Below are 8,134 nucleotides of genomic sequence, written 5' to 3'. Positions count from 1 at the left end.
TAAGTGGAAATGCATTTCACTTAAGTGGAATTGTATTCCACTTAAGTGAAATAGATGGGCTATTTAGCTTAAGTGGAAATGTATTCCACTTAAGTGGAAATGTATTCCACTTACGTGAAATACAATTCCACTTAAGTGGAATGCATTTCCACTAAAGTGAAATACAATTCCACTTAAGTGGGAGGCATATCCACTTAAGTGAAATAGAAATGTCCATTTCCACTTAAGAGAAATGGAATTCTACTTAAGGGATATTGAATTCCACTTAAGTTGAATACATTTTACTTAAGTGGAATAACATTTCACTTAAGTAGAATGTATTCCACTTAAGTGAAATGTATTCGACTTAAGTCTAATTGCGAGGTAAATGTTAAAGGGCTTGCCATATGCACGACCTCTAGCATCACTTATACACAGCCCGATCACTAGACTCGTTATCTATCGATGAAGTGGTGTGCTGCCGGATTTTGTCAAGGTTTTGGTACTACGGGCGAAGGTTATTGTTTAAGTTTTGTAACCCATCGGGAAGTGATAAGAGGGGTGGGGCGTAGGGGTTGTGGGGGGTGGGTGGTGGGGCATTTTCACGCAGATTGGAACAATCTCAAGAAGTGATAGGTGCATCCGCCTGCCCCCCCCCCCACGCACTACATGATATTCACAGGAGATGTGCTCAATTCTCCAATCACATGCGGAATTTATTTTTAGATTCACTGTATGAGTTACGGATCATATAGATCCTGGTCTAATACCGAAACGCATCGTGTTCCCGGCGACTCGGTCGAGTTCCAGACCAGCCACAGTTGGTTTCATAGCACAATTGTACAATTGTTTATATATATATATATATATATATATATATATATATATATATATATATAGCACTGGATTGGTATTTACGTTTACTTCTCCAAGTTGGTGCTTAGGTTTACCTGAGGTGAAATGATTGGATCAACTTGAAATTTTACATCAGTATACCTTATGGTACTAGGACTGCATATCAGTCGTTATAAGTTGCTACCTACTTTTTGGGTCATTTGGCAAGGAAAAATCCAATTGGTCAAACCCTTACGGTAAACCTAAGTCTTGCTCTCAAAGTATATCCCCCAGTTGGTATATAAGTTGACCTGACGTACAGGCATCCGTAGTTTTTTGACAGCGGAAGTAGCCTGTATTCAGTGTATACGCTCTACACTGTGTACACTGTATACCTCAGGGCTAACGCTAAAGCATACCCGTAGGCTGCATTGCATGCAACCCAATAACAGTTTCGGCTAATATAAGATGATGTGTAGTATCTGTTCCCTCTCGATGCAAGGGGACTGGGGCTTGAGATCGGGTCAGTCGTTCGCCGGGTAGTTTGGTTTTCGTGCCCAGGTTCTTTCCTTGTTGACTTTTTCTTAAAAAAGTACCGTTAACACGAAAACGTCTCACCAACAACTTCAGGTAAGGTCCATGAGATTAGTCAATAAAGTTTGGTGATATTAATAACGTTGATATTATAACGTTGTTGCATACAGATCCGTTATTTGTTCATATCCATATTTCAATGCTATAGTCTAGACTAGCTTCTAGCCTAAAACTTGTAAGGCCTAGCCTACGTTCGGCTGTAGCCTAGGCCATAGTCCAAGTCCTAACACTACCTTAGCATTGGGTCAAGGGTAAACTGGTCTGTAGTTTGAGCTACAAATTAATACCAACTGCCAGAGAAATTAGATTTCAAGTAGGTCAGCTTAACTTCTTAGCCTACTGTGCATGTATGTATCATATATGGCCTTAGATTTTGCTGGACACTTATGTTACTGTACATTGCCCTAATCATGACCAGATACTGTAGCATGGTGGGCTTACAATTGACGCACTTAAGGATTTGATCAATGATATCTATCAAGGAAAAATCCAAATTACTCAACTGTATGTGTTTTTCATATGTGTAGTTCCTCAGAAATGTTCTGATCTCAAAATATTTAAGGTTCTGTGCTTATGCACCGTACAATTGAGCAGAATTTGACCACAAAATGTCTGCCGTGTCAAGTTCTTTCATACCCCTAAATTGACACATTCGTCGATAAGCTAACTGTAGTGTAGGCCTTAGTATACATCCATTGACTTTAGTTGCTGTTTGCTATGCTCTGAGCCTCTAAGCTCTGACAGGTCATGTCCCAGAGAGTAGTGTTATCATATTGAGGTAATGTTGGGTATTTTAAGGGTGTAAGATTTCCAAATGGCCAAAAAACGTGCAAAACTGGGGGGAGGGGTGTTAAAAGCTTAAAATATACCAAACTTTGGTCAGCAAATACCTCAAATGGATTCAAACTCATGAAATATGTAATTCTGTTTGACTGCAAAAAAGTTTAGGTGGCCTGCTGCATCGTTGCTAGTAATAATTTAAGGTGCGTCAATTACGGGGGTGCGTCAATTATGAAGCCTTTACTATACTGTACAGTAGCTATGCCTAGATTATTAGAGACTGAAGTCACCATGCAAATGTAACTTACAAGTAGCCTGTATTGAATAAGAGATGCTCTAATTGCTAGAACTTTTCAAAAAGTTCTTGGAAGTCTTTACTCTCCAAAATATTCTCAGACATTCTAAACACCACTGTACTGTAAGATGTCTGAATATCCCAGTGAGGGTATCAATAAAAACAGTTAAAGGATATAATACTTGAAAATCCAGCATCAAATTTGGGCCAATGCAGAATACCTTTAATCTAAGTCTCTCAAGTGATGCATTGTGTTTCAAGTGTCTTATTTATAACTAGCCAAAATTTGTACAAAATAACAATGCCATGCATCCAAAAGGTTATTGAGTCAGTACATTTCCATAATGTAACTATTACAAAAGCTGAGTGCACCTAATTAAAAGTTAACATCCTCCAAAAATCTATATAACACAAAAATTTGATAAAGCCTTCTATCCCCTCCCTTGCATATACTGTAAGTCATTTTGTTAAGTCTATTTAGATCCATAAGTAATACCAAGTTGACTAAATGTGCAATATTCAGTGTTAAAGATCTGAGCTCTGTATTGGCCCAAAATATATTGGAGAGAAGTGTACAATAAAAAATTGAAATAATGCACATCTACACTCTGACCATTTGATATTTATTTGATTGGCACTGTTAATGTTTTCTCAGACAAATTTGATGATCAACATTCTCAACCTCAAGATGAATGACAACAGCCCACTATCCAAGGGAATAACACTGTACGATGTAGCTGCCATGCAGTGAAAAAGTCAATGTTGGAACGGTAGCAGTCATAGCTAGAGCACAGATGCCGTCTGGGATAGACTGATGTGGTGACCTACTGCATCATTGACAGCAAAATGGAAGATATTTTCTGAATTAACCAAAAAGTAAGTTAATATTCTGTAGGTTTGACATCGCATAAACTTGATACCATAGGACTCTATTATCTCAAATACGAGTAACATCTGAGGTAATTTATTCCAAAGTTATGGAATGAAGAAAGAAACAATCAGAAGGGATGAAAACTTTTGTATGATCTGGTTAATGTGGTGGTATCTTTTCCTCTATGTCCATAGTATTTAACTACACTAGAGCTATATCCACTCTCTGGTTTTTAATCTTAAAGGTCAATGCAAGACAACACCAAATTGTCAGGCTAGGTCCACATAAAATGTACATGTATATTTAAATTTTGAAATCTTTACAATTGGTAAAGCTTGAATGACTTGCAACTTTTAAAAGCACTTGCTATGGTAGGGAGCTGTTTCAGCTCCAATTGAATGCATGGCTGCATAAATAAAATGTGTAATGTTGTATACAAGGCAAGATGAATCAAGAATTAATGGGCCCAAAATGGGATGGATAAACGAATTGAAATTTACAGTGAAAATAGTATATATGAAAGGTTGTGAGATGATTAAAATATTGGCTGAATTACAGGAGATTTAGTTTTGTAAAGCAGTTCATTGTTTTCTTATTTGTAGAGTGTGAGGTCATGTGAGGTCTAATCGGTAATCGCAAAACATTCCAAGCTATATTGCGCGTGCTATAATTGGGACCACATCAGCATATCTTTAAGAGAAAGTTTTTCTTTTCGTACCAACAGATGGATAGATCTACAGGCTAATACAGCAAAGGATATGCTCTAATTAGAAATGCCAGGCAGGATTATCACACAGTTTACAGTGGGGTGAATACAATCATCAACCAAGCTTTTCATCATGCTGTACATAGTGGTATACAGTAGCTCCTTGTTGGGCTTATCAATTAAAAGCTTGCATAGAAGCCGATGCCAAGCAAAGCAAAAGTATGTCCTGTAAATCGCGAAGTAGATTCACACATCTCATGTATATCCTCTGGGACACAGCACATCTTTCAATGGAGTAAGGAAGTTGCTGGGAATAGTTGTTGGATTGGCACAGTAATGTAGTATTTGCTTCACATAAATGCAGAGCAGTAACAGAAAACTAACTAGTTCCAGGATATGTTACACTGTTACACCATATAAAAGATAGAGGAAATTAATATTATAAGCTTCAAGCAGACAGAACCAAGAGAATGCAGACCAGTCTTCATGACTTCATGGGAAGTCTTCTACATATTTAACTGTATAAATGGACTCATTCTTTTGCAATGTACTTCTTGAAATATTTTAGTTTGGTGACATTGTGGCACTACATGTTTTTGTAAGTATTAGGGAACATTTGCAGCTGCTTGTCAAGAACATGGAACTTGTTATACAACTGAAGTGGTCCTGATGCTTAAGTGTTGAGGTTACTGGATATTTTGCTGCCTTACCTTGCTTTAACTGTTCTTAAATGCATTTCTCATGTTTTAAGATGTTTTAATTTTGTATTCCAAGCAAGATCAGCAAGCCATTGTACAGTAATTTTCAACAACCACCACACAGATACTTGTGCAGGACTAAGGGTATTTGTTAAGCAGATTACTATTATAAAAATCTTTCAAACTTTTATCCCTCAAAATCTCCAGGGGTACACTGCATTGTTTCTGAACCACAGTTTCACAATTCTACAAGTGGGGTTCAGGGGTTATGCTATGGGAAAAGTTTACAATGTTAGGCCTGACTTAATTACTGAAAGCTTGTGGTCTTTTATTACACCAAGAACCAGTTTATTCTTTTAACAAAATTAAATTATTTCCCCTCAAAATTGAGGGGAGTGAATACAGCAAAGGCACATGCAACTAGCACCAATGTCATGGAAACCTAGTGCAGCCCAATGAAACATACTGTAAAACCACAACAGTTGTAACTATAGGTATGAAATTGTGCAATCCAGGGGTATTGTGTATAATTTTGTCCCTCCAAGCATGGAAACTCCATGATATTGTGGTAATTTGCATTGGTTACGGTATTAGATACAGCCTATACTGGTAAGTCTAGATAAATACTTGAGGTATAAGTTAGTTCCCAAAATGTTTCTCATGTATGAGAGAGGTCATGAAATAGTGCAAGTATCCTGGTTTATGTGAAATAAATCTTGTGGAAAATATAAACTGGGATTGAAAATACAATCAACTGCTTGAATATGATTGTACAATTTGTATTGTGTCTCGTCTTTAATATCATGCTAATCTCCACTACTGTATGTGTTTGGTAATAAGCCAGATTTCTGGGTAGAAGTTTTAAAAAAAACAAATCGTCAACAACTTTTGATGAATTTTAAGCAATCACATACACTGCCTCTATCTCTGTTTATGTTTTGAGTCAGCAACACAGTATACTGTACAGTAGTGAACAGAAAGGGACACTTTCTGATGTATTCCTGATCAATTGAAAATTGTTTGTTGTTGTGACTGTTTGTAGCAGTATTCCTCTGAGGAGTGAAAAAAAATAAACATACAGTGAACAGTTGCAACTGCGCATGCATTTATACATTACTTAAATTATGTTCTGATGCAATTCATGTAATATTCACTGTCGATTTTATTTCAAAACTGCCAGTATACCATTAGTTCCTGAGCCATAATTTTTTTGCTTTAAAAATCTGGCTTTGAGTGTGTATAGTATTTTGTCAAACACATAAAAGTGGAGGGGCTGCTTATCATCATTCCCTGAACAGGCTTTACCCAATTTGTTAACTATAATGGTAACATATCAAAATGTCTGGGGACTTGCCACAGTGCTGACAATTTTCAAATATTTCCATGGTTCCACCAGGGATGTTAGAGATGGACAAACAACATTTGAGCTTTCTTTAACGTTTGTTTCGTGCCGACATTAATACTGTTTTTGGTCCAATAGTAATACCTAAATAGGGTGACAGGACAAAATCCCCCCGGACAAAGTCCCCCTAGGACAAAATCCCCCAGAGCCAAAATCCCCCTAGGACCAAATCCACCCAAGCCAAAATCTCCCCAAGCTATAAAAAATCCCATCAATTCTTTACAAAAATGCGTCATCCCGGTCCCCGGTATCGTCATCCAGTACCGTCATCCGGTACCCTCACCAGTATTTCCATTGGTACTCTCAGTGGTTCCCGGACCAGTACTCCGACCATACCCCGACCGGTACCTTAATAGTGAGCCTGACAGTTACCCCCACCGGTACCCCTCCCTGACCAGTACCCTGGACTGTACCCCGGCCCGTACCTCGACCGGTATCCCAACTGGTATCCTGAAAGGCACCCTGACACATACTCTGACACGTACCCTTACTAGTACTGGTACAATAAACAGTAATTTGACCAGTACCTTGACCGGTCCCTTAAATGTCACATCATGGAGCTATATCCCATGGCCACACTAACAGGTAGCCTCGCAATTACCCTCAATGATCTCCCGACCAGTCCCCTGACCAGTATCCGGACTGGTATCCTGACCAGTACCCTAACCAGTACACTGAGTGGAACCCTGACTGGTAGAGTGACCAGTATGATGACCGGTACCCTGACCAGTACCTTGACCGGTACCCTCACAGGTACCCTAACAGGAGCCCTCACAGTTACACTCGCCAGTACCCTCACTAGTACCCTGACAAGTCCCCTGACCAATCCCCTGAACGTTACCCTAACCAGTGCAATGTCCCATGCCTTGACTGTCACACCTGGGCCATCCCTGGTTGTTGCAGGCAGGCTTTGTATGGGTCAGGGGGATATTGTCCAGGGGATTTTGTCCTAGAACCCCTAAATAGCACTCAAAACGGATAATGGTACCAGACGGTACCTGTATGTTGTCTGCTAGATTCATACGATTTCAAAAGGCTAGAACATGCATTATAATACTGTTATCAGTCGTCAGTAGGTATATACCACACTCATCTCATATCAGTATTTGTTTCTAATGTCATAACAGGCAGTGGTGGAGCGTCCATACAGTCAGGCGGGGGGGGGGGCGGACTCAAATGGGAAGCTGGCGCCCTTTTCAGCTATTCACCACTTTTTACTTATTCGCGATTATATACTTTTTTATTGCGCTCTCATCTACCTATTGACATTTGTCACATTTTGTTGGCGATAACACCTATACCGAAAGGGTCATTTCCGGCGATATAGGGAGTATCTTTACTCAAAAGATTTCTGTACGCTCTGCGCCAACCTGTGGTGGCGCTCCGCTTAGATAAAGTCGAAAGCGCCCGTACAGACCTTTCTCGCCCCTCTGACCAATATCCCTAGCTCCGCCACTGGCTCCCAATCTTCTTCCCCGTCAATCCGTCTAGTATCCCCCCCCCCCTCCCCAACCGAACCTCGTATGTTAAAGGAATATCTAATGATTAGAGACACTTATTCTAATGTTAAATCAGCAAAGAGCAAGCAATAATGATTTTATCACTAAGATTTTTTTTTTTAATTTCTCAGTTACACCGTCATTTAACTTCCCACTCAATCTTACACTCCCTGATACTCTTCCATCCCAATGTAGGAAACTTCATCGTTACACGCAGCACGCAACGATCTTTGTTCTACTTAATTGATCCTTACTGAGTCTTTCAACTTAAAAGCATTTTTTCCAAATAGATTAGTGAAAGTTACACAGTTTAATAAATTAGAAGCATCTCCTTGTTAAAGAATTGTATTATCGGCGTATAGTCTTCCGATAAGCGTAACTTAGGGTTGAAAGAAATCAGTGAGAGCAGGCAGTAATGATATAAACTTACATATATATATATATATATATATATTCAAATCTCTTATTGAACGAAT

The 8,134-nt window shown here is 39.0% G+C and overlaps 1 long non-coding RNA gene across 1 annotated transcript; it reads left to right on the top strand.

Annotated features, from left to right (window-relative positions):
• Positions 1–1,276: 1,276 nt before the first annotated feature.
• On the top strand, positions 1,277–5,520 carry LOC139980323 (uncharacterized). The gene is made up of 3 exons (XR_011797541.1): positions 1,277–1,443; positions 3,138–3,358; positions 4,078–5,520. It is a non-coding gene; the product is annotated as an uncharacterized lncRNA (long non-coding RNA).
• Positions 5,521–8,134: the final 2,614 nt, after the last annotated feature.

The sequence above is a fragment of the Apostichopus japonicus genome, chromosome 2, assembly GCF_037975245.1.
Source record: "Apostichopus japonicus isolate 1M-3 chromosome 2, ASM3797524v1, whole genome shotgun sequence".
Lineage (NCBI taxonomy): Eukaryota > Metazoa > Echinodermata > Holothuroidea > Aspidochirotida > Stichopodidae > Apostichopus > Apostichopus japonicus.
This window is presented reverse-complemented; position numbering and strand designations above follow the sequence as displayed.